The sequence below is a fragment of the Heterocephalus glaber genome, unplaced genomic scaffold (genome assembly GCF_053883595.1).
Source record: "Heterocephalus glaber isolate CG9 unplaced genomic scaffold, H.glaber_assembly_v1.0 deba00000676, whole genome shotgun sequence".
NCBI classification, from domain to species: Eukaryota; Metazoa; Chordata; class Mammalia; order Rodentia; family Bathyergidae; genus Heterocephalus; species Heterocephalus glaber.
The window spans coordinates 2,974,299-3,002,019 of record NW_028258156.1 but is presented as its reverse complement, the minus strand read 5'-3'; the positions used below and the strand labels follow the sequence as shown (position 1 = coordinate 3,002,019).

The 27,721-nt window shown below is 35.7% G+C and overlaps 1 protein-coding gene and 1 long non-coding RNA gene across 4 annotated transcripts in view; both read right to left on the bottom strand.

Moving 5' to 3' along the window:
- The window catches only part of Hibadh (3-hydroxyisobutyrate dehydrogenase), a 112,696-nt gene that overhangs the window by 25,544 nt on the left and 59,431 nt on the right, over positions 1-27,721 (bottom strand). The window lies entirely within an intron of this gene.
- The window catches only part of LOC147829217 (uncharacterized), a 52,985-nt gene that overhangs the window by 6,560 nt on the left and 18,704 nt on the right, over positions 1-27,721 (bottom strand). The window contains exon 2 of the long non-coding RNA XR_015449317.1: positions 1-27,721. This exon is cut by the window's left edge and continues 6,560 nt beyond it. This is a non-coding gene — a long non-coding RNA (uncharacterized LOC147829217).

Below are 27,721 nucleotides of genomic sequence, written 5' to 3'. Positions count from 1 at the left end.
AGACAGGCAGCAGAACCACTGAGCTAAATCCCCGGCCCACATTTTTCTGACTTGTGCTTTTATTATATTTCTTTCTCAAGGAGCCTCCTAAGAATTAATTTTCTCAGGGATTATGCTTTGGGAAATGCTGCAGTCATTTGACTGTTGCACTTTTCCATGTCCAGCTATTAATTTCTGCTGATTCCGATGTGAAGCTTCACTTCTAGTTAATATTTCCTTAGTTATTTTTCTCTCCTTTTATATTTAATCCTTAGTATGGTACTGCTTTTTTCCTTTTTAAAAGATCTGTGGGATGTCTCTAACAAGGAGTTCAAAGCTGGATTTTTAAAGTGCCATCTGATGAAAAATCAATTTAATCTGTTAAATAATCATTTATTGTAATGAGACTTATTTCTAACCCTTTTGTGTTTGTCATTCAGTTTCATTTCTTCTTGAATTTTCTCCTCCCCCTCCTGTGGTTGTTATAAAAAAAAGGTTTTCTAAGTTCTCTTTTCTCTCTCTTTTATGGGGCTTTTGAAGCCATGGGTTACTTTTCTATTCTTCTAATGATAATCCTTAAAAGTTCTAAACATACATAGTTAACTACAAGTGTTTTTAGTAATGTCTGAAGCTTTCAGTTATTTCTATTCTCAAATATAACATGAACCTTAGCATGCTTTAGGAAGAGGACACCATTCCACCACCTCCCCATCCTCTAACTCAAATCTTATTGCCAAGAGTTTTTAGTTTTACCTTTTTATTTTAAGCATATATAAAAGTGAATTTTTAAAGAAGTCAAGACTTAAAATTTATGATTCTATTTTTGAAATAACTTTGTGCCGTGGTTACTTCTTATATTGTTTTGATCCCTAGAATCACTTTTTCCTTACTGAAATATAGTACAGGATTTAATAATTCATTAAGTGAGGTTATTTTGTTGGTTTTTCTTTATGATTTTAGGATTTTGATGTTCAAGTATATTTTGAATAGGGTGTTTTTTATTTAGTGCCCATCTTCTATGTCCTACCCTAGCCATCCATGCTTACCTTTCCCTTCATGTGATTTTATAATTGTCTCTTTAGGCCTCCCAAGCTTCTAGTTTAGGGCCAGTTCTTAGACCAGTAGATTGGAGCTCCTACTGCCTGGAACTATGAGGGATGCTGCAGAGCCAGTCACTGAGCCAACTGGCAGCTTAGTTCAATCCCTGGTCTCATCACTGTAATTATATCTCCCCATGTCCAAGATTCAAAACCTGCTAAAACTTGTAGCCCAAGGCAATGGTCAACAGCAGATTTTCACTTCTGTCTTCAGGATTTGAGGCTGGGACCAGTCCTCTACTACTCACATGGGGTACTTTTATTTCCCTTTTGCCAGTAATAGAACTCTCAACCACTACTGGTCCAGTTTTGCACCCAAGGCTCAGCTGTTTGATGGCATTCATACCACGTAATCTACTGTATTTTCAGTTCCTGAATGTATGTATCTTATCATGGAGCACACTGTTACTGATTTTCTCATTCTATTCCTATGTATTACTTTCATGTGCTTATGACAGACTAGGTATATCAAAATATGAATTTACCATTTTGACAAACCACATTATTTTTTTCAGTTCCCACAGTTATTGCCCTGGTTTGACTTTGTCTCTCATCTAAAAAATGCAAAAACAGGGCCGGGGATTTAGCTCAGTGGTTTTGCTGCCTGCTGCGCAAGCACAAGGACCTGAATTTGATCCCTGGTACCAAAAAAAAAACACAGCAAAAACAGCTTGTCTTCCTCTGCCTACACATTCCCTTGAAGCCAATTCGCACTAATGCCATGAGGACCATGCATCTTATTTCCCTTGACAATTTCCATATCTCCAACTTACCTATAGAGATTCCTTAGTAGGGCACACAAGGTCCTTCAAAGTCTGCTCTCAGCTCACCTTCCTACACTCACTTCATGGCCACCGACACCAAATGTGTGACGCTAACCAAGCTATATTACTCCTTTTTTACCCAAATAGGAAAAATGTGCTTCCATCTGCCTGGCCTTCCCATACCGCTGCATCTATATTCAACCCCTACTCATGTGCTCAACTCAGGCTCTGCTTAGCGGGCAAACTTTCATTTACCCTTAAGGTTCTGCTCAGGATCATTTTCAGGTCTGCAATCATCAAGAAAAGCCTATCTGTGGATCATTCTCATGCACTTTTTCATACTCCTGTTATCAGTCAAATCACATTTTATTATAGTTTACTGCTTTGCTTTCCCTGGACCTTAAGCTCTTTGCTTAATAATCACTTAATAAATTGATAGTAAGAAACTATCAGGAAAAAAAGAATGGTAAGAGAGAAATAATGTAGAAATTAATAACTCAGAAATAATGAATAACATTTTATAAGAAATAGTTTTTCTTGATTTGTTATAGAAAAAAAGCTGAAGAGAGCCATGAAAATCCACATGGTACTATTTAATAAATTCTAGTGAGTTCTGGTCACTATAATGTCAGAAAGAAAGCTGTTACAGTGCTTTAAAGGATTAAAAAGAGGGTCAAAGGCTAATCCTAGGATTTAAAAGAATAAATCTTGATGACATAAAAGAAAAAACCCTTTTACCTGCTAAATTTGAAAATATATTTGTATATGTAAAACAAGGAGTAATTCTATTGTTCAGGAAAAACTATGAAAAAAAAAGATAAAGGAAACTGTGTTTCATAAAATAATTGGTTACTGACAGACTTCCCAATAGGCTTCCCAAAAAGCTTGGATCAACTGAAAGTCAATTCAGTAGTATTCCAGGAAGCTCAAACATATTTTTTAAAAGGTATCCAGTAAGTCAGTATCTAGAGACATGATTTAAGCAGTACTGGCCAAAGCAAAATATAAACATATCCCTAGAAAAACCACACCTATCTTTTCAAGTGCTTTTCTTTTCTTGCCCTCTTTTTCAGGGGCTATACTAAATTAACACTTTCAAATGTATTCTGGAAATAAAAAGTACTAAAGATAACCATGCAATTAGACAATACAGCCAGGATTTTAATTTAATGGGAAAAACATTCCACTGCACTATTTGAAAAAAATGCCCATCAGTAAGTTATTAATTCTAAGACTTGGTTTTCTCATCTGCTAAATGAATTCAGTAATACTTTACAGGATTATGAACAATTAATAAGCAATGCTTGCACATGAATCATTTTCAGTCCTCTAGCTAAACTGAGTACCTCTTCATATAGGCTATTGTGTTTCTTCTTCAGTAAACTGCTCCTAACATATATTTCTTTCTTCTGATTTCTTGGTAATCTTGTTTACAGTAGTTTTTGTATTTATTCTCTGTTATATATCTTGCAAATATTTTCTCTGTCATTATCTTTTTGTATATTGTCACACAGGTGTGTATTTTTTAAAAATTCTTTGCACTTAACTTTTTTGCTATAGTTTTCAATTATGTGTCTTGCTTCACAAGATCCTCTTCATGCTGATTATAAAAATATTTTATAATATTTTTCTCTAGTTTAAAAAAAATTTGTTTTTTAAATACTTACATTAATCTATCTGCTATTTGTGTGTGAGTATACAGTGTGACATAAAGCTCTGTCTCCAACAGAGAATAGTCAGTCAATTGTCCTCATTAAATAATTCACCCTTTTCTCATTGCCTTACTCAGATACTAAGTCTCCATACGTACCTGGGTCTGTTTGGGAACCCAATTCTGCCTGTTAATATACCATCTATTCTTGAGCAAATAACAAGCTGTTTTATTCACTGCAACTTTATATTATGTTCTGATATCTAGAAGAATTCTAATTGTCTTAAAACAGAGCTTTTTGGCACTTTTATTCTTCCAGATGAGCCTAAGTTTTTTTTTTAAAGCAATATATTTTGCATTAAAATTTATATAGATATTAAAATTTATTCAGATATTTCTAAATGCTTCCCCAAGCAGATAAATGCTCTATTTATTAGACACTAGTTCACTTCCATAAAGTTTTATCATTTTCTTCATATACTTTATATAAATTTCTTGTTAAATTAAGTTTTATTCTGGAAGTTAAAATCTGGAATAATTTTATTTAAACTACTATATGCTTATACACTGTCTTACTCCACAGCCTGGGGAATTTAGAAAGACTAGAAATTTATTTTCTCACAATTCTAAAGGCTGGGCAGTCTAAGATCAATCTGCAGCAAGTTCAGTTGTCTGGGCTGCCCTATGCTTTCAAGATGACACATTCCCTCTTCAGAGGGAAGGAATACTGTCTTCACATAGTAGAAAGGAGAAAGGCAAGAGGGACAAATTCTCTCATCAAGCCATTTTATACAGTCGCATCCCATTCATAAGAAAAGCCTTTGTGACTTAATCATCTCTTAAATGTACCGTGTCTTCATATCAGCACATTGGCAACTAAGTTTCAACACCTCAATTTCGGAAGGAATGTACTTTTTTTTTTCTTCAAATACCTCCAATTTAATGCCATAAATGCCACTGCTGAGATTCACAACTTCAAGTCTCATTCCTAGGAAAGGCATTTCCTTCCTGAATGAAATTGAAAGCCCATCTTACCAATAATCTCCTACCTAACACTGCAAATCTAAACCTAATTTCCTTCACGAGACAGCATGGCTGGTACCCATTGTGGAATCTAAGGGCCCACCTGTGGCTGCAGGAGGACAGGGAATACTGATCCTCCTGAACCTGACCTATGGGGCAGCTGCCTCCTTCCTACTATTTACTGTTCTCTGGAGTGACGGTCTTGCTCCTAAGAAAAAAATCTTGCTGGGAAAGATTCTGCAACACTGACATTTACCTTGAGTGATGGGAAAGCGTAACTCTGTATAAACCTCAACTGCAACCTGCTCTTGGTTTTTGCTTTGAGGTGCTGGGGACAGAACCTGGGGCCTGCAGCATGCTAGGCAACAGCTCACTACTGAGCCACACTTCCAGCCCCAGCCCCTTGCCTTTGATTATCAGAGTCTTGGCCAGCTGATCTGAGCAAATGCTGTACTTGGGTCTTTCTCAGAAGTCCTGGACTCAGGTTCTCAGAGTAGATGAGGCCCTGGCAAGGGCCGCTTGTCAATGTGCCCATGATGATATGTTTGGGATTTGCCAGCTGAAATAACCTGTTGTCTTAGCTCAGAAACAGTGACAAGCCAAGCTTAATGGGAGACCCTAGTTGGAGCTCAGAAAACCAGACTGCTGGTAAAAATGCAGAAGGTAAAGGCCAGACTCAGAAGGTTTCAATTGGGAACAAGCCCTCTAGTCGAGACCATGTGTATTATGCTCTGGCAGAAAATCTCTCTTCATTTAGCTCATGTCCTGTGACTGCAGAAGATGAGCATCATAAGCAAAGCCACACAGGAGAAAGAGTATGAGGGCTACAACGACAACGCTGTAAGGGTGGGGCTGCCCAAGCCCTCTGGAGTTCATATCACCACAACTTGCCCTGGATGCTTCACATGGAACTACAGGATATAATCTTTGCTGGGCTGGGTTTCAGTCTTGTTTTGGTCTCATTTTTTTTCTATTTCTTCCTTTCGGAATGGGAATGTTTACCTTGTGCCATTGTATACTGGCAGTGTTTAACTCTCTTCTTAATTTTTACAGGGAAGAGTTTGCCTGGAGTCTCAGAGGAAATTTTAGACTTAGACTTTTCAACACTGTTGAAACTATTAAAACTTTGGCCACTCTTAGATAAAGACCAAATTTTTTTTTTTTTACATTTCTCAATGAAGTTTATTGGATACATATAAATTTTAAGGGAAGCAAAAAAAAAAAAGGGAAATGGTTGATATTTAAGTGCACACTGACTACCTAGACCAAAAAAAAAAAGACTTAAAAAAATCATAAAACCTCTAGTTTTCTCTAATATCCATATGGTTGGAGTATTGTCACTATGTTGTCTCACAGGATACTGAAGCTCCATTTGTTTCCTTTTAACATCTTTTTGTTTTTTCTGCTTCTTAGACTGGATATTTATTCTCACAATTTCCAAATTCAGACTGACTCTTCCCTTTGTCATATCTACTCTGCTTTTGAGCACATATAATGATTTTCTTCAAACTTGATTATCACATTTTTTAGTTATAAAATTTTAATTTCTTAAAGATTCTATTTCTTTACTGAGACTTCATGTCTTATTTTTTGGAACATGGTTATAATAGCTATATTAAAATCACTGTATGGTATGAAACATCTGGGTAGCCTTGGTGTTGGCCTCTTTCCCTTGAGAATTTATCAGACTTTCCTGGTTCTTTTTGTCAAGAAAATTTTTATAGCACTATGGATCTTTGGAATATAATTACGTTATGAAACTCTGGGTCTTCTTCTGATTCTATGAAGAATAGTGTGCCTTGGTGTGTATGTGTGTGTGAGAGAGAGAGAGAGAGAGAACGCCTTATTGTCACCAGCCAATGAACTAGGTTAGGGTCAGACTGCACATTCCAATCTGATTTACAGTATCAGTTCAGTTTTCAAATCCTTTGTGATACTATTTGAATCTGTTTCATATGTACATCACCCATAAGGCAATCTGATGTTTGGGAGACTGTCCATTCCACTGTTAAACTCATAAAGCCTTTAGTATGCTACTTAGGGTCAGATTCATGGTCTATGCCTCAAGCATGAAGTCCGAAGTTCATACACAACATCATCTTGAGAATCTCTCTCTTGTCTATGAATTGCCTCACACCTCTGAGACTCTAATATACCACCTCCAACCCTTCTCCTGGTCCTCTGACTAAAATGTACTATTTTTCCTGCAACTAGGTCTGTTTCTGGGATCAAGCAGCAGAAAAGTAAAGAAAGAGAGTAAGTAACAGTGATCTCCCCACATTGTTTGGACCATAGTTCCTCTGACATAAGAGATGGATTCCCCACTCAGATTTTTAAGTATCTTCTTGGCGACCACTGTTAAAAGATTGTAGCTTCAGTAGTGAGGCTCTTGTGACAGAAATATGAGAAGGAGAAAAAGAAATCCTCTCCGCTTTTCATAGGGACTGTCTCCCTGCTCACTGACCAGAAATTTTCCTTCTCGTTTAACTCCTGGTTTGTACAGCTCCAGGATTCATGCTGGCTTTGAATCTAGTCAGGATATACAAAAAATAGGGTGTGGGGGTGGAGGGCAGAAAACTTGTTGCCAGACCTTTTGTACTTCAAGTTCTGTTTTTCTTCTCCAATCTACCTGCTGTCATTTACTTTTCAAAATCCTCATCAGGTCTATGCTTTCTGCCCAAGATTTTTAGTCACATCCAGTAGGAGGAAAGGGCAGAATGTATTTATCTCATCTTAATGATACCTGGGGACCTAGCCATCATTCTTGAAGTTTTGCTAGATTCAAATTCTAAGCTGACAGTTATCTGTCAGTATTGTCAACAATACTGTTCCACTGTCTTCTGGCTTCAACTGTTCTTATGATGTCTGCTCCTGATACTAAAAAGTATATATTACATGACCCCTACGTGCATATTTAAATGCTATTTATAAAATATTTTATAGGATATTATAAATAGTGACAGAAAGCAAGACAACATTTACCTAGAACTACAAAGGTGCAAAAGGGAACTTTCTGGATGACACAAATATTTCATATCTTAACTGTGATGACAGTTTCATGACTACATGTAATTTTCAAATTCATCAATCTCTACATTTAAAATAGATAAATTTTATTACAGAAAAACTATACCTCAATGCCAGGGGAAGGACAAAGAGACTCTTGTCAGTCTGTTGCTCTTGTGTAGGTGATACTTTTTTTCTTCCTAGCTACTTTAGATATTCTTCTCTTTGTGTTTGGTACTTTGCAGTTTGTACTTCCTGTTTATGTGGATTTATGTTATTTCTGTAAACTCACAAACCTCTTGTCATTCTCCCATTCCATCTGGAATTCCAATTAGATGCATGTTCAAGCTTCGCTTTCTAGTCACATACCCGTATCTCTTTTCCTTTCTTTTATATTTTCCACCTCTAATTCTTTCCGTATTGCATTTGTATTACTTCTTTAGATTTTTCTCTTTACTAATTATTTCTTCAGCTCCCATATGCCAATATACCATCTAACTCATTTACTGACTTGTAAATTTTGTTAACTTTTCCAAATCTGGTATTTTCTAGTTTCTTATTCATTAGTCTCAATTTCATTGTGTACATATTTTGTATATAAATAGCTTACATTTGTTGTACTTAATGTTTGTGAATTCTGAGAGTCCTAGACAGAGGATGGCTTTCTCCAGAGAATATGTTTATTCTTTTTTTTTTTGGTGCCGGGGATCGAACTCGGGACCTTGTGCTTGCGAGGCAGGTGCCAGAACCACTGAGCTAAATCCCCGGCCCGAGTATGTTTATTCTTTCTGTCTGTGACAGCCCTATTAACCCTACTTCAAAATCCTTAATTTACTGATTAGGTATTTTCCCAATTGGTAACTTAAATTTGAACTCTACACTCAGGGGTTCAGAACTACTATGACAAAGAATCAAAGGAAACTTTTATTTCCCAACCTGTAACCAGTATAGATAGAAACATTTCCTAGGTAGTCTCCTTAACCAGCAAGTAGATTATTCCCAGCCACCCTTTCTCCTTGTGATTATATAGACTCTTTGGGGGTGTTCTGGCCTTTCCTGGAGGGGGGGGCTTTCTCACTTTATGTAAGCACAAGAACTAGGTTCCTATTACCCAATATATATTATTCCCCAATCTTGGAATTCAGCATTCTTGGAATCAGCATTTACTCTTGGGACAGCCAGAGTTTCTGGGTTTATTATTCTTATTTCAGATTGCTACTGAATTGGGTAGTCTTTGAAAATGTGCCTATTTTTTGAAGAATCTGAAATGGTTTTAAAAATACAGTTAGGGCTGGGGTACAGCTCAGTGATATAATACTTGCCTGAGTTTGATTTCCAGTATCACCAAAAATGTAAGTGTATTGTAATTGGTCCACCATACTACTAGAAACAGTATGTGGCTATATAAAGAAACAAAACAGGTCCATAAATGTCAAAGGAAAAATTGTTTCTTTCTTATTTTTATGCTAGGATACTTTTAACTCTTTTCTGATAATAAAATAGATTTCATCTTTACCATCAGCACCTGTATTATTCTAAAAACGTATAACCAAATATTACTTTTGTAGCATCAACTTTTACAAATCAAGAACTTAAATCCAACTAGATATAGCAGTCAATCAAGTTAATGACTTTATGAAAGAAATCTCAAACACATTAGGTACTTGGAATCTCTAGATCACTTGAATTTTGTGTTTTTGTTTTAAAATTTCATAAAAATATTAAGTATTGGGCCGGGGATTTAGCTCAGTGGTTTCGCCGCCTGCTGCGCAAGCACAAGGACCTGAGTTCGATCCCCGGTACCAAAAAAAAAATATTAAGTATCAACAAATTTATTTACTGAACATCTTCTATATACAAGTTACACATAGAAGACACTCTTGGCTCCTTAGATTACACAAAAATAATTAAGGCCCAATTCTTGCTCAAATTAAACTTTGTGATCCAGACAAGAGTTACTGTACTATAAAATGATTAATTGCCATTAAACAGATTTAAAATGTTCAATATTCAAAAGAGGGAAACATCACATTTGTGGCATGAAACTAAAAGAAGAAAGCAGAAACTTTACTAAAAAGATCAGATTAAGGGCCAGGATCTAGCTTAGTGGTGCTGCCTGCCTTGAAAGCGTAAGGTCCTGAGTACAATCCTTGGCAGCAAAAAAAAAAAACCAACCAAAAATCAGATTAATATGGGCTAGCAAGAGGACTATGATTATGATGAGTTGGCAGGGAATGACTCTGGGCAGAGAAATTCCAGATGGAGTGAATTACAACAACAACAAAAAACTAAGTACAAAGTATAAAATTTATTAAAAATAGCAAAATAGATGAATTTGGAACAAACAAAACTCCAAAAATATTGTCTCTCAATCTTCTTTGAATATGCCATGCTCTTTTCCAATTCCATGCTTTGAATATTATCTCTTCTTGGAATAGCCTCACTCCACTCAATCCCACAATACATGGCAAACATCTACCAGTTCTTCAGGAAAGCAACCATCCTGAAGCCAGATCTGGTAAATGTGAATGACTCTAACTTCATCATAAACTTAGCATAAATCCTTTTATACTTCTGTTATGGCCATTATCAATCCACATTGTGAATTGCCCATCTCACTGGAGTGTGAATTCCTCAAGAGAACTGGAGTTCCTATTCTTAGGAAAGTACCTGACATACACAGTACTCTCAAAAACAGGAATGAAGTATGGGGGTGGGGAAAAGGCAAACCTGTAAGTTTCCTTCCATGCAGTGAAGGAACTCTGGCAGACAATGGAGAACCATACTCACTGGGTGAGAAGAGAGAAACATAATGGCAGATGCAAAGGCCTCCAAGGAGGCTCACTGTCCAATATAGGAGCCACCAGCCACATGTCACTGTTGAAATATGTGACTCTTAAAATACGGCTACTTCAAATTCAGATATGTTTTATATTTAACATACATATCAGACTGTAATAGTACAATATGAAAAAGGATATAAATCCCCAATAATTTTAATTATTCATTATATTTTGAAATTATAATATTTAGATATATTGAGTTAAATAAGGTATCTTATTAAAATTCATCTTTAATATGTTTATTAAAGTTCACTTGTGTTTATTACTTTTTATTTATGGCTACTTACAAAGATTAAAGTTACATATGTGGTGTATATTAGTGCTGCTCTCAGAGTTTAAACCTAAAATACTAGAAAAAGTGAAACGGAAATACACTATATAAAGAGGAAATCAAGAGAAATAACTGGTCTTACAGAAAACAAAATGAGATTGACTTTAAAAATGAATTTGAGGGCCAGGGATTTAGCTCAGTGGTTTCTCTCCCTGCTGCGCAAGCGGCAAGGACCCAAGTTCGATCCCCGGTACCAAAAAATTAAAAAATTAAAAAAATAAAAATAAAAATGAATTTGATTTAAGGGGCCAATAGATAAAAATGCAAGTCTAGAAATCAGAGAAGTCTATGACAGAAATAAAGTATTAAGAAAACTCTACAGAGATGGTTGAAACTCTTAAAAAGTATAGGTAAATCCCCATGGTAAATTTAGATCGTAAATCTTAGAAAAGGGGAGAAAAAGGCAACAGGACTTCAAAACCATAGAAAGGACTGGCCTCCTGAGTGGCATCCCATACTGGATCTCAGAAGTCATTTTACACAAAGACATGACAGTAATAGAACTGTAATTTAGGTTTTAGGTTGAGTATATTTGAGGCATAAATAGGGACTTAAAAATATTAGAAAATATTGTATCCACTAGGTGCAATGTAATCCCAGATACTCAGGAGGCCAAGGCAGGAGGATTGCATGTTGAAGCCTAACCTGGGCAAAACAGAGAGAACCTCTAAAAATTTAAAAAAAAAGGGCTAGAGATGTAACTCGGTGGTGGAGTACTTGCCTAGCATGTGCAAGGTCCTGGGTTTAATCCCCAATTCCAGAGATAAGGGTAGGAGGGTGAAGGGGAGATAAGGGGAAGGGAGAGGAAAGGAAAAATGAAAATTATGGGGTATATTTCCCCTTGTTTTCAAACTGCGAAGTAACTATTTGTTCAATTTACAAATAAAAAACTCTGCAAGTTAGTTTCTATCATAACAATATATACATCTAATCTGAGCATGGAAAACACTTGGTTATGCATGCCTCCTTCTCTAATAATATGGAATTTATATACGGTAGTTAGTCACTGGAAACAACACTTAAAAAGAGCTAAAAATAAAGTTTGAGTTCATGTATCATCTATATTTTTTATTTTCACCAAAACATAAGAAATTTGGAGCTACTGAAAGTAAAAGGTTATTTGAACTAAACTTTTCATTTCCTTAAAGCTACTGCAAATATTGGGTGCACTGTTTCAAAGTATAAAACACATTTTCCTTTTAGCAGATTTAATAGAGAAGTATATGTTCTCTATTACAAAGCAGATAATCAAGAAAGGCAAGTTGAGTGTTACTCTCATGTGATCAAACAGAACTCAACTTATTAGACAAAGGTGATCTTTTATGGAAAAGAGTTCCAACAAAGTATATTCAACAATCTTCCCTTATATCACAAACCTTAGCTAAATAACCTTAGCATTATAAGCTGCACGATTATAATATTATTTAAAATTTCTCAAAATAAAATTATAAAACCAAATGGCCTGCCAAGTCATTTTTATTGAAAATTTTAGCACATTTAATTTATATTCCAAGAATGCTTGGACTCAATGAATTTATTTTATTTTATTTTATTGGTACATTTTATGTATACAATATAATGACATTCATCACTGGAAATTTGCACCTTTACATAATCTCTCTTGGTTATTATTTTCCCCTTCCCCTGGCCTCCCTTCAACCCCTCCATCCCTATTTACAAAGACCTCTGTTTCCATTTTCTAATTTTTTCATATTACTTCCATTCCCTTCTTTCCTTTCCCCTACCTCTACCTCTCCCACTTCCTCTACCTCTCCCAGTTCCCCTTCCCCTTTGCCCCTTGTCTTCCTATTTCACATTATCTATTATACATTTTAGTCCTTATTTACACTTTCAGTTTCTCACACTACAGAAACTATTCGGTATTTACACATGTGTGTCTTATTTATTTAACTTAAGAGTATCACTTCAATGTGCATCCATTTAGCTATAAATGTCTCTAATTTCTCATTTTATATGGCTGAGTAGTACTCCATTTTATTAAAAAACCCACATTTTCTTTATCCAGTCTCCAGTTGATGGGCATTTGGGCTGTTTCCAAGTTTTAGCTATCACAAACTGTGCTGCTATGAACATGAGTGCACATATATCATTGTGGTATGATTCTTTTAATTCTTTGGGGGAAGATACCCAGCAAGGGAATAGCTGGGTCAAATGGGACTTCCAGTCCTAGTTCTTTGAGGTATCTCCATACTGATTTCCACAGTGGTTGCACCAGTCTACACTCCCACCAGCAGTGGAGCAGGGTTCCTCTTTCCCCACAGATCTGCCAGCATTTGTTATTGGTTGATTTCATGATAGCAGCCATTCTTTCTGGAATGAGGACTCAATGAATTTATAACACATTGTATTTAAGGAAAAAATACAGGTACAAAGTAGTTACAATGCAAGGTGGGATGCTAAGTGCCCTACAAGTCATGGTGGCTCACAGAGAGAATCACCTCTTCTTAAAAAGGATATCACTTGAGGGACATCTATGTTGGACTTAGAAGATGACAGATAAAATGAGGAAGAAGTTAAAAACCCAGTAAAAGAAATCATAAACAAGAACCAGGGCCTTGAGCAAATGAGATACACATTTAAGAGCTAGTGAATGGTCCAGTTTGGCTAGAATTTGAGGCATATGAAGTTAAGTAGTGGGAAATAAAAAGGGGAAAATAAGTTGGATCTTGACTATGGAGAGCTTTGAGTGGCAGACTAAAGACTAGATTGGATTGGGTGAGCATCAGGAACCAAAGGTTTCTGAACAATGTATCAGATGTGAACCCTGTGTAGATCGAAGCTAACCTCACAACAGTGAAGTATCAGATATATAAGGTGTGATTGAAAAATACAGTGAATGTTAAAAATTTTATTACAGTAAAAGACACACTGCCATTAATCACACTCAAAATATTCTCCCTCACTTTGAAAACATCTCATTGTTCTTGCCACTTTCTGAAGCAGTTTCCTCTTTCAGGAGTGTATTTAGTTGCGCTGTTGTGGCTGCCTAGAATTGATTCAAAACATTTGCCCTTTTTTTTTTTTTTGCAGGAAAATATAATAATTCATTAGGACTAATAATTTAGACCTAATTAAAAAAAAAGAATTTGCCGTTCATGGTCATCTTGGCTTTGAGAAAGAGCCAGAAGTCCCACGGCACCAGATCCAGAGAATAAGGTGGATAATACAATGTTTTTAATGACCCTGCCTTTCCATTGGATGGCACAGATCACATATTATAAGAACACTCATGAAAAGGAAGTTCCAGAGCTGATTCAGAAAGTGACAAGAATAATGTTAAGTGTGATTGAAGGAAGGGAGAATATTTTGAGGGAGATCAATGGCAATGTGTCTTTATTTAAACACACACCATATTTTTTGATCAGCCCTTGTAATAAATAGCACAGCAGCAGGGTGGTAAAGACAGCAAAAAGTATAGGAAGTCTGAGCAGCCATGTGCTGATGTACCTACTTTCTAAGCAAGAATACACAGGACTGTGTTCAAATAAGGGAAACATGTGCATATGCTTTCCTTTTGATTAGGAGGCCTCCTCTTGAGCAACCAGCCTAGTCTTTCAAGGAGAAAACATTTTTTTATCACACAAGTAGGGAAATCTGCCTTTTCCTGAATGGATTCTGGCTGAACAGGCTGAATCCATCTGCTCTCAGCAACAACAGCAGTGGCACACTTGCTTACATGCATACCATTTTCTCTTTGGTGGTTGGCTCAGCTCAAGTTGCCCACCCTGAATTCCTTTAACATATGCAGTAAAAGTCACATTCTTCTACTCAATGAGTGAAAGCTGGAAAACCTGAGAAGAAACATTCAGTCACTGATGAAATAATGCGTCTGATTCAAGAAACAGGGGGAAAGGACTCCCAAGAAAGGAGGTAAAAACCAGGTGAGACAAAGCAGAGAACAGAGAGAGATAGAAGCAACAGAAACCAAAAAGGAAACATGGAGGCTTACAGAGAAGAGGAAGGAACTGATTAACCATAACACCTATGTTCACTTAAATGTAACTTGTGTTCACAGTGAAACTTTATTTATTTATTTATTTTTTGGTACTGGGGATCGAACTCGGGTCCTTGCGCTTGCATAGCAGGCAGCGAAACCACTGAGCTAAATCCCCAGCCCCAGTGAAACTTTATTTTGGAAAGAATTCTTGGCCCATGAAAGGGGTGGTAGTGGTAACAAAGCTAATTATATCTCATAATTAGTAATTAAGATTAGATAACAAAGCCTTTGGCAATGTACTACACTCTAATGATGGAGGACCAACATCTGAGAAATATAATAATGTATTAGCATAACCACATATGCAAAGTACACAGAACCATTTCCATAGTTAACTTGTCACTGAATGATTAAATATAAATTCATAATTAGAAAAATCTACACTGTAATTTATTGGCTTTCCTGGCTGTTCTGGTTCATTAAAAGTTGATTACTAAACAGTGACCTCTAGTGGCCCATAATTTTTTAATACTGTATTATTTTTCAAAGAGCACAGATTTGGAGAACCTATTTACCCAAAACAAGGAGTTACTTTTCCCTACAAAAGGAAGCATTATTTTTTTCTTATTTTTCCTTTCTTTAAAATACATTCTATGAGACAATATAAAGTGCTAAAAAATGTTCCTTCTTTACCCAAATGTCACACTTTCATTAACAAAACATGACTGAGCACCCATCTATAAGACCCTGGGCTGGCGTTCAAAGTATTGTATTACTACTTAGCAACTGACTTCATTAACTCCTTACTGTCCAATCAAAAAGTAAACCAACATTAACACAACTGCTATGCCACTATCTATTCAACGGCTATATACACAACAGATGCTGAAAAAAACACTCTAAAATTCAAAGATGTCAGTAATTTCTGAATCACGGTGTACCAGACGTCTTAGATTTACCTTTAAAGGAAAATGATTAGTAACTTAAAAAAAAAACTAGCAAGTTGGGGCTGTAGCTCAGTAGAAGAGTGCTTGCCCACTATGCTGAGGCCCTGGGTTTGATCTCTAGCATCACAAATAATAACAAAACAAAATAAAACCAAAACAACAAAACCCTAACCAGCTTATGTGTTAAATTTGTCTTTAAAAAGAGGTTTTTATAATAATCACCTTTTTCATGAAATACTACACACATGAACTTTCCAAGCATCATCTCTCCCTTAAAATGAATATGTATCTTTTAAAAGGATCCATACACCCACAGTAATAGTTTAACTTAAAATTAAACCCAATTTACAAATTTGTAAATATATTTGCTTTTATTATTTGCAACCCAGGTACATTCATTATTAAAACAAGGTTCCAGAAAGGCTAACAATATGAAGGTTTTGAGTACATTATGAAAAGGATTATACATTCCTTTATCCTCTCAAATCAGTCAAGCTATTATTGATCCTAGTTCTCTAAAGTACTTGCAATGCTGCAGTATCCTTTGAGAATGTGACTAAGTCTCCAATAAATTTTAAGATATAAAGAAAAGAAACATACGTATTTCTTCAATACCACTACTGTGGAACACACGGATATAGAGGGCCAGTTGTTTTCTGTGGATGATTTAATATAGTAGCTGGATAATGAGTCGTACCTTCTGTACAACTGAATCACCATTTAACGCTATTATCAACAGTTCATGACCCACCAGCAAGAAATGTCAACCTGATTAATCTAAACACTGCTGACCTCAAAAAAAACAAAAACACCTCTTACTTCTCACAGTAGAATACTGCTATTACCGTCTACTATTTTTCAGTTTAGAAATACACAAACCAAATCATGAAATAAAAACAGTATTTGAGAGTTCAGTATGCTAATTTTGCTAAAGAAGTGTTAAAAGGTTTCTGAAAAAAGCTGAAGACATCAGTTGAACAACCCCTTATAACAACTAAAACATTTTTAAAGATACATGATTTTGTAAGTTCAATGTTATTTAAAATATTTATTATCACTATAAATTAGTATTACATTAAAATATCATGTTGGTTATAAAGTTCACTTTTAAGCTCTTCTTATACATAAGTTTCTAAAATAACCAAATTAGATCAGAAAGATTTAATTTTGGAATTTCCTATTTCTTTCCATGAGCTTAGGCATAAGACAACACCAGCTGAAATATTACATTTTCATGGGCTGGGGAATTAGCTCAGTGGCACTGCACCTGCCTCGCAAGTGCAAGGTCCTAAGTTTGATCCCTGGTACCAAAAAAAAATTACATTTTCACAATGCAATTGGAGTACATCATCTTGCAGGTCAGACTGTTTCTGTTTTACACAATGGGCCATTTCTGACGGGATGTAACTCTGAAAGCCTGGCATTTCAGAAGAGATCATTTAATGTCACTGTTTTAAGATTCCTATGAAGTCACAGAAAAACACACATCCACCAGGTTTCAGAAAAGCTAATTAGAGCACCAACAGGACACCTGAGTCTAACTAAAACAGGATCAAATTTTCTTCATTACAATAAGGTAGGTTGCCAGTATCTATAAAGAGCAAAGTCAACTTCAGCTCCACTGTATCTTCAGCTGGGTTGAGACTCTAGGAAAAGCATCTGAGATTAGGCAGGAAATGTCAATTTCTTTTTAAGTCAGACTGTATGGTTACCAAAGAGATTTAAACTGAAACAATCAGCTATATTCAGATTGAAGAACATTCCATAAAACAACTGGTCTAAACTAAAAAAAGAGTCAGGGTCTTGAAAAACTTTAAAGGGAAGGTATAGGAACTGCTCTAGATTAAAGATGAGTAAAGAAACATGATAACCAAACATAATGTATGAACATTAGATATTGGATCAAAGAAAAATTAAAAAGTCTAGTTACTTGGAATAAACCTGAGAAAATGTGAATACGGGTTATATACTAGATGACACTGCGTCCAATGTCAAATTTCTTGAACATGATCGTAGTCCTGGAGTTATATAGGAGAATGGCCCTATAAAGGTGAATAGTTCAGCAAAAAGAAAAAAGTATGTGTGTATATAAAAGACAAAGGGGAAGAAGAACATATAAACTGAAAGTTAAAACAACAAATAATTGGATAGCAGAGCACCAGTCCACATATAAATGAAACTTAACATACTTGTTATTTAGAAATGTTCTATGAATTCTGTATTTATTGTTATCTTCTAAAATGGCAGGAAGTGAAGCAAGAAAAATTCTGAACCAAGTATCAATGGAGGTAATAGCTATCTCTTGATTTATAAATTAGATATTTTCTTGGAACATCTGAGTCAAATTTCTATAGTGATTTACTCCTTGACTTATGTTTTTACCTTGCTAAGTCAACATATATCTCTATTTTAACAACCAGGTTTACACCTGTGCTTTCTGTCTGAGTTTGCCCTGACAGTAGCTCCCTAAATGAACGATTAACTGGGATAAAATAAAATTTATATAAATAAATAAATATAAAATAAAAGTACTCAATTCTTTCTCCTTTACATTACAGAAGGTAATATCCTCCAACTTCATTGAAGTTTAACTGACGAAGTTTTTATATATTTATGGTGTACAACATGATGTTTTGATATATGTACACACTGTAAAATGAGTAAACCAAGCTAACTGATATCACATCACATAATTATCATTTTATCTTAAATATTTTTGTTCAGGAGTAATTATCATTTAATCATTTATTCTTCATTGTCTCTGTTCAGGACCAACACAGTCTATACTCTTAGTCTCTATCTATCTCCCTAGTACGACACCTTTTTAAATACATTCCCTACCTTCCATCTCCAGAGAAAACTGCTTAAAATCTTACAATGTTATTATAGAATAACAGTAACCATACAGTAAATAAAGTTTATAGTAATTTTAAAACAAAAACAATTATCATATTGCTTTATAATTTGCTTTTACACCCTAACAAAATACTATAAAATCTTTTTGTGTCAAATATTTATATACATTATTTTAATTCATAATACATAATTTAATCAATGATTTCTTATTAGACATTTGAATTATTTCCAAGTCATCATTATTTTAACCAGTAGTTTTTAAACTTTTTGGACTTAGGGTCCTTTATGCCCTGTGAGGGCCCCAAAGCTTTTATTTATGTGGATTAGACCTACTGGTACTTACTATATTGAAATTTAACACTGAGAAACTTTTAAAATTCTTATTTCATAATTCACTTAAAAGTGACAATAATCAACCCACAGGATGTCAACATATTATAGAAATAAGTTAGAAGAAAAAAAAATTTAGTCAGAAAAATAGCATTGTTTTACAACTGCATATCTGCTGTTCTGACTTAAAAGACTGCAGCTGTGGGCCAGGGACTTAGCTCAGTGGTTCCGCCGCCTGCCTTGCAAGTGCAAGGTCTTGAGTTCGAGCCCCAGTACGGCAAAAAAAAAAGACTGCAGCTGGATTTTCATAGCAGATTAAACACAGAAGCAGATGTATGTTGTTTTTGCTTCAGGTAATATGGAAAAGGTGGCCTTATACAGATAATGAAGTTAGAAATAATAGGCATTTAATTTTTTTTTTTTTTTTTGGTACCAGGGATCGAACTCGGGTCCTTGGGCTTGCGCAGCAGGCAGTGAAACCACTGAACTAAATCCTCGGCAGGCATTTAAAATTTTAATAAATATTTCAGATAATTGGGGAAATCCTTCTTTACAGTAAACCAAAAACTGGTAAATGGTTTCTTAGAGGCTAGCTGTAATGTGGAATCTGAAATTGTTATCAACAAATGCTGTATACTATTACATTAAAATCTATCAGACTATTTTATACATTAACTATATCTTTTGTCCCAATATAATTCAGTAACATCATGGTCATTTGGAATATACTAGTTACGTAGATTTTCCAAGTTCCTAATACACAATATTAGAAACTCACATTCTTTAATAGCACTACCAACCTAGTCATAAACATCTTTAAGCATAAATGTTCTTAAGGTTTTAAGCCGGCAAGCTCATACAGTCAGATACAAGTGTTACAAGCCTAATTTTTACTTCAAAGATCCAGTTCTATCACTGGCAACAAAGACTGCCAACTTTTTTCCGTTCTGGTAACAGGCTCACTTTGTACTTCTATAAATTGTCATTCTTTTGAACAAAACGGTGACAGTTTAGCTGGCAACTCAACCCATCAATACTTTTTTATTTTGACAACCATAGTATTAACTGTAGCAGAAATGCTTTATGCATGCTTTCTAGGTCATCAAGCAGAATATTAAAAAAGCCATGAACTCAAAAAACTCAAGATTTAATGAAATTAATACATTTTTTTGCTTCATCAAGGATATTTTTAAGTGAAACGGCATGGTTGTGGTCATAAATAACATAATACTGCCACCTTGACTCTTGTTAAGATACAGCAGATTTACACACCATTCCTTCGTACCATGAATGTTACCATATTATTAGGAAAATACTTTTGATTTCATGGAACCCCCCTGGAGGTCCATAGATGGCACATTAAGAACTAGTATTCTTAGGGGCTGGGGATTCAGCTCAGTGGTTCCACCACCTGCCTTGCAAGCACAAGGACCTGAGTTTGAACCCCAGTACAAAAAAAAAAACATCTAGTATTCTTGGGCCAGGGATTTTGCTCAGTGGTGCCACACGTGCCTTGCAAGTGCAAGGTCCTGAGTTCGATTCCTGGTACTGGGAAAAAGAACTAGTATTCTTAACAATGCTAAAAGTATATTTAAATAACTAAATCTTTATACATACTCTTTTTTGTTTGTTTTGTTTTTGAGACAGGGTATCATAATGTAGTCCAGTATAGCCCTGAACTTGCTACTTAGCCCTGGCTGGCTTCAAACTTGTGATCCTCCTACCACTGACTCTCTAGTGCTGGGGTTCAGGTCTATGTCACCACATTAGCTCTTTATGTGCATTCCTAATCTGTACAGTTAACTCTTAGAAGTGGAATTAATAGGTGACTTACACATATATATCAAAAGTTTAAAAACTATATATATGTACCCATAATTATATATGTATATGTACAATTGTATATGTGTCTATGTGTGCACACCCACAAATATATGTAATTTTTAAGCTTTTGATGCATACTGCCAAACTTGTTTTCTGAATTGGCTGACATAACTTACATCCCCAAAGCAGTCTATGAGGCTATACATTTCTCCTACCTTTGCTAAGAACAGACGTTTGTAGCTGGGCATCGTAGCCTGTGATCCTAGCAGGATCTCAGCCTTAGGAGGCTGAGACAAGAAGACTGCCCTGAGTTCAAGGCCTGCCCGGGCTACGTAGTGAGCCCAAGGCCAGCCTGAACTATCTAACAAGACCCTGTCTCGAAAAGCAAACAAACAAAAAGAACAGATGTTCATATCTTTGTCAATTTGAAAGTTAAAAATGGTAACTCTTTTGGACCATCCCTACTACTACCATGTCCAGGTTGTCTCACAATTAGCCAGGCAATACTGGACATCAACCTTTGTGGCCTCCATTTCATCTCATTAAAATAAAGATACCATATATAGTACCCTATTTGATTTATTGGGATGATATAACAACTTGAATACTAGATAAAGACTGGCAAAGTAAAAAGCACCAGTACTATAATTCAAAGGGAAACATCAAATGTCAGTGACACTCAAAGGAAGTATATGAATGCTTTTGCTTCACTAGAACTTGGTTTTACCAGTAACAGCAAAATTTTCACTCTAAACAAAAATGCATCTAAGCAGATTTCCTCCCTTTTAAAAAAAAGTTGTATTAGCTAAGTTATATGATTTTTTTTAGAGGAGAAATAAGATGGCAATATTCTCAATTTAAGAACACAGATGTAAAATTTATTAACAGCAGGCCCAAAGCTGGCCTTCTTCCATGCTTATTCTAATCTGTGAAGAGGGCTGTTTTAATTTCTCCACATAAACACAATCTACCTGGACCCAGAGAGAGGAGAGGTGACCTGAACAAACTGACTTCATACCAGTTAAGTTATTTCTCTGCAATTTATTAAACATGCTGTTTCTTCCTATGAATAATAAATCCAAGATAAATTATGCCTTTGATGTAAATATGCAGGAATATTTACTTCCATCCCAACCGATGGTCCCCCATGGGCTTCTATAAAGGGGGCAACTTGGTTTCAAGGTTTGAAGAATATTATGGAAACCCAGAATGGCTGCAGTCTAGAGCAGGGGGAAGGGGGTCCTGAAAAGAAAGGGAATCACTCTGGGAGGTGTTAGCTTTGTGGCTGCAATAGTGACCACTCTACAGCCCTGAGATTTCTTCCACTTAACAATCCTCACTGGTGACTTGTGACATTTTCCTGCCAGTCCCTGCAGGTCCAGTACCCTGACAGGCCATTATGAAAAGGCTCTCTAACAGGGCCACTGGCTGTCAGAAGCCACCAGCTGGCCTGCTACAGCCCTGCAGTCGCCAGGGTCCAGCTGCCAGTCTGGGCGGTGCTGTCCATGCTGAGCAACGTGCCACCCAGCTGCTGCATGGTCACGTCCATCTGGAGCTCTCTAGCTAGACAAATCTCTATGCCTGTCAGACCTCTTCAGCAAGCCTTGTTATGCAAATTCAATTACTCAAGTGTGCCCTATTACTGCTGGCTAACTGCTCCTAGAACCAATCTCACACTGACAGTCAGTTCATATTTTCTGCTCACCAAAAAGTACCTCATTTATTCTTGCTTTGCTATCTCCTTGTATCATTAAAGCTGAACAGCTAAAGTCCACGGTATTCTAACCTCTCTGCAGTGGGCTACTGTTCTCTACAAAGAGCTCAGAGGAAAATTAATTACAAAAGAAAATCTTCTAATCAGACATGAAGAGGTGTTAAAGCCACAGACTCCCTACACTTGACAGAGATGGTTTTACTACCAGAAATATGGAATTTAAATCTTAATGACTGAAAAGAAAATCTGGTATAACAAATTATATTGGACAAAAAAAATGAATTATTAGGAGAAAATGCCATAGTACTTTCAATATTCATTTTTATAGAAAAAAGGAAAGAGATGACAGGAAATTTCATCAGGTAAAGTTCATGTTGACACAGTAGCTCACTGCCTGGTCTAAAGTCCACTCCCCTGTGCCCCCATCATGTATGTCCCCTCACATTCCCCCCCTCGCCCTCCCTCTGCAATTAGGTTTCATTCTCTTTCAGTAGCTCATTTTAACCAACCAGTGATTTGAAGATTATTTGGGATATAAATACTCAAAGGCATTTAACTATTTCTAATCCATTCAGAAAGACATCTGAGAAAATACTTCACCAAGGAAAAGCTATAAAGATTCTCACCCAAGAAATGGCAATATAAAATTAGACATTTTAATCAACTTGAGAAGGTAAGAGAAAAAGATAAGTATATCATCAGCAGTTGCACTTTTAAACTAAAGGTCTGTTTATGAATTAAGGCAGCGATAGCAAAAATTTAGCTAAAATAGATATTACGGAGAAACAATGATATTTAGACCCCAGTCCAGAAGGAATGTTTCTAGTACAGGAATGTTTATGATCTTTACTCTGCATAATAACAATCCACTGTTGACTGCAAAACTGAAGGAATGAAAGGATTACTGAGTATTCACAAGCCAAAATTTAAACATATCTCAGGTTTAAAGCCTATTGGCCCAGCGAGGTTGTTGGGACTTTTATTTGTTTTACTTCATTTTCTAAGTGAACTTGGAAAATGGCTAAGGAAAGAGGGCCAGAATAAACACAAGGCAAAATATTTTGATAAACCAGTATACAATATTTTTAAATATATCATGAAACTATCTTTTTATCTGCTAAGACAATTTTACTAATTCATAATTCTATAATTTTGCTAAAATTACTAAAATTTCCTCAATCATTTCTAGAGAATCAACTAATAGTATAAGAGTTTGTGTTCTCTTATTATTTTTACTGTTTTACCCTATTTCAAATAAAAGGGGAAAAAGTATAGTGCGTATATGATTGGCCTTAAACCCATAAAGCAAACTATTTAACAACTGCTGTTCAAGTAACTTTTTTTTTTGGTACCGGGGATCGAACTCAGTACCTTGCTCTTGAGAGGCAGGCACAGTGGCACTGAGCTAAACCCCTGGCCCAAGTGACTCGTTTTTAATCATTTAAGATAACAAGTACCTTTTAACTTTTCAGAGACCAAAGTTTAAAAAAAAATTATACAAGTTAAAACTGAAATTCAAGCTGGGTGTGGTGGCACATGCCTATAATCCTAGTACTCAGGAGGCTGAGGCCAGCGGATTGCCATAAATTTCAGGCCAGCCTGAACTATACAGTAAGACCCTGTATCAAAAAAGAACACAAAAAGCAAAGCAAATTTTTTCGCTACAGTATGCAAAGGTATAAATATATTAGTTATACAAATTAGGAACCATTTGCATTGTAGGAACAAGTAGCTATTCCACAATAATAACATTTTTTTTAAATTTAAGAACTGGTATGAACTGGGGATTTAGCTCAATGGTCCTGAGTCTCCCCGAAACCATAAGCACAAGGTCCTGAGTTTGACTGCAGGTACCAAAAAAAGAACTGGCAGTATTAGGCAATATAGATATACAGAAAATGTGTATTTTTATCTAATATATTGACTTTATCAGCATATTATATTCTACTTATAAATTCAGATTAACAAATAGGGTATATTTCTATTATATTTAAAATCACTAAAATGTTTATACTTTGATTAGGAGAAACTTAAGATATTTAAAAATTGCTCTGATTTTTAAGATGAGTAATATCTTTTCCCCAACTTTTTACACAGAAAGTAGAAAATCAGTAATTAGAATTCATTCTTAAACAATTCTGCTAGGTTCTCAAATACACACTAAATGAGAACTTCACTTTTTTCCCCTTTGATAATTCCAATAGTGATTTTAATAACAATAGAATTAACACCTACTATTGAGCACCTACTATAATCAGGTAGCATTTTTCTCTAAGAGCAAACTGAGGGGGCAATACACCCATTTTACAGAAGGAGAAACTGAGGCTCAGAGATGCTAAACAACTTGCAAAAGGTCATTATGCCTAGTATGTAGCAAAGAAACCAAGTCTAATCCCCCTGCCATCAATATATTGTAGAAACTAAGAAAGAAAGAGAAATCAACCATTTGATATAAGACAACCACTGAAAATGAAATTTAGAAAATTACTCCTCTGGTTACAAAATGAAGAGTTATATTACCTGAGCAATCTTTCCTCTGGTAAGGATTCTATGTTTCATTTTTGGAACATATAAATGTGTCCAAGTCATATAACTAGTAAGGGACCTAAACTCGAGTCCTGATCTAAATCCTTGATATACCAAGGTGCCTCTTTTCAAAGTTCTAGAAAACCTGTTCTGTCAATTACTGTAGTAAGAACTCTGATTTCATTCAAATATTCCCAAGTGAATACAGCAGTAACATGTATTTTTCCACTTTGATTACACAGAACATTCAGGTAAAGGCAACCTTGAAGTTGGCAAGAAAAAAAAGGATGGAAATTTCTTTTGATTTTCACAAAAAGCCTTAAAAATGGCATTACAGAATTTCCTTTCTATGCTTCCTTGGGGAGTTTCAATAATTGTATTTTTACACTATAGTAAGAATTGTCATCTTGGGCCAGGGATTCAGCTCAGTGGTTTTGCCTCCTGCTGTGCAAGCGCAAAGACCCAAGTTCAATCCCTGGTACCAAAAAAAAAAAAAAAAAAAAATTGTCATCCTATATTATTATTTTATTTAAGCCTCAAAATAATAAATGTGTACAGTCTCAGTTATAACCATTTTAGTTATAACCAGAAAGTTGAGGCTCAAAGAAGTCATGTAATTGCCCAGCGACACACAAGTCTGTGGAAACAAGGGAACTCAGAAACCTGTCTCAAGGGTCTTAATACAAGTGCTCTTTTCACTATACCAATGAACTTCTATACTGCAATTATTTTGTTACCTGTTCGTTAATCAGAATTTACTGCTTATGCAAATCTGTTCAGTTTAAAAGCAAAACAATCTCCAAATTTCCAAACTATCTAAATAGTTTCTTCTTGATTCTTTGAGAAGCAGTCAAAACAAACGTTTCACTTACAGAACTAAGCAAAAAATAAGCACTGTACGTTATAGCCCTCTGGTTTGAAGATTTTTAAAGGAACATTTGTTCTTAACTACCACCCATCTGATACTTTTAGGGCTTTGCCTCCATCTACATCATCAGGAGCAGAGCATTCTGGAGATATCTGTTAATTCCTTCACAGTCCTAGATAAGGACCTCACTGGATTTTGTAATTCATTAGAAATACCACTTTCTTCCAAGTCTGGCTGTAATACTAGCAGCTGGTATTCGAAGAGGTATGAGTAAGTAAAGTTGTATTTCCAGCCTTTTTTCTTTTTTTTTTTTTTAATGGTGGTGGAGATCAGTATTTCCAACATTTCAGTGAGAAACTTTATTAGTGTCAACCCTTTAATAGCTTCCTCAAAGGACAGAGAAATAGTTAATAGGAGGTGAAAATAGTTCAGGAAAAATGCTACTACTGCAAAAGAACAATGTTACTTTTTTTTTCTAAGAAATGCCAAATCCAGAAATATCAAACTGTCATATTTCAGCAGAAACACTATTTCATCTTTCTGTGTCTTTGTACACACAATGTTTCCATTGTCTAAAAAGCCTTCTCCTCCACTTGGTGAAATTCTATTGAGCTTTAAAAAGTTTATTTAGTGCAGGATGTGGTGGCACACGCCTGTAATCCCAGTACTTGGGAGGCTGAGACAGGAGGATCACCACAAGTTCAAGGCCAGCCTGAACTACCTAGTAAGAACTTGTCTCAAAAAACAAAAAATAAACCTTATTTAGATGTCACCTATTACAAAAAGTCTTCCATATGATGTCCCCCACAGAATCAATAATTTCATTTTGTATGCTCTTATACATTCCAATTAAACAATGTGCTGATTTACGAATATGCATGTGCCTCATCTAATATTGTATCTTATCTAGAGGCCCTTGAGAGTTCATTTGGCTCCTTCCTCAGCACCCAGCAGGGTGCATGACAAACAGGAGGTGCTTGGGACGGACAGTTTAAGTTTGTCACCCAAAGGTCCACGTGAGGAAATTAACCCCCAGTATAAGGTATCAGAAGTGGTATTTTATTCAAGGATGACACTTAGAGGCGGGGCCTTCAAGAGGTGATTAGCATTAGATAGGGTCATCCTATCGAACAATACTGTAACAGGAGAAAGAGACACATATGCACGCTTCCTATGTCTTGTATGTGATGTCCTGAGCAGCCCTGGGACTCTGCCAGCAAAAAGGCCATCACTAGATGCAGTGCCTGGACCCTGGACCAGAACTATGAGACAAAATAAACCTCTTGTCTTTCAAATTACTCAGCCTCATGTATTTCTATAATAACAGAAAAGAGAATAATCCAGTGTTCAATAAATGTTTGCAAGATGAAGGGATACTTTAAAATAAAGAAGACAGGCGAGTGCAGTGACTCATACTTGTAACCACAGCTAGTTGAGAAGCTAAAGCAGGAAAATCATAAGTTCGAGGTCAACTTGGGCCAACCTGGGGAACTTGTCTCAAAATAAAAAATAAAATAAGAGCTAAGGGATGTAACTCGGTGGCAGAGTGCTCCCGCAGTCTTCTTAAGTAAAGAATAGAAATCTGTTGGAAAGGGACTGATTTTCACATCAAGAAGCAAAAAAGAAAAAAGATGAGAACAAATGGAAGACAGGATAAAAAAAAACAGAACAAAATATTAGAATTTGGATATTTTTTATCCAAAAGGTAGCCCCTCCATCTAGCTTCATCCAACCTATGTTATTCGTAGTGACTTCTGTAAGCTGATGTTTTGTAATACCTGAATTTAACATAGTTTTAGGAAAACAAATGAATAAAAAGCCATGTTAACATTTTTCTCTAACTCTCCCAACCATGACTCAAACTCTACCATTTTTGGGTGCCTAGACTATTGCAACAGTCTTACAATTTAGTCTCCTTTTACTCTTACCTTGTCTCTAAAATGTTTTCCACTATTTCTCAATTGATCTTGCTGTCTTCTTCTTAAAACTTTTAATGGCTTCTTA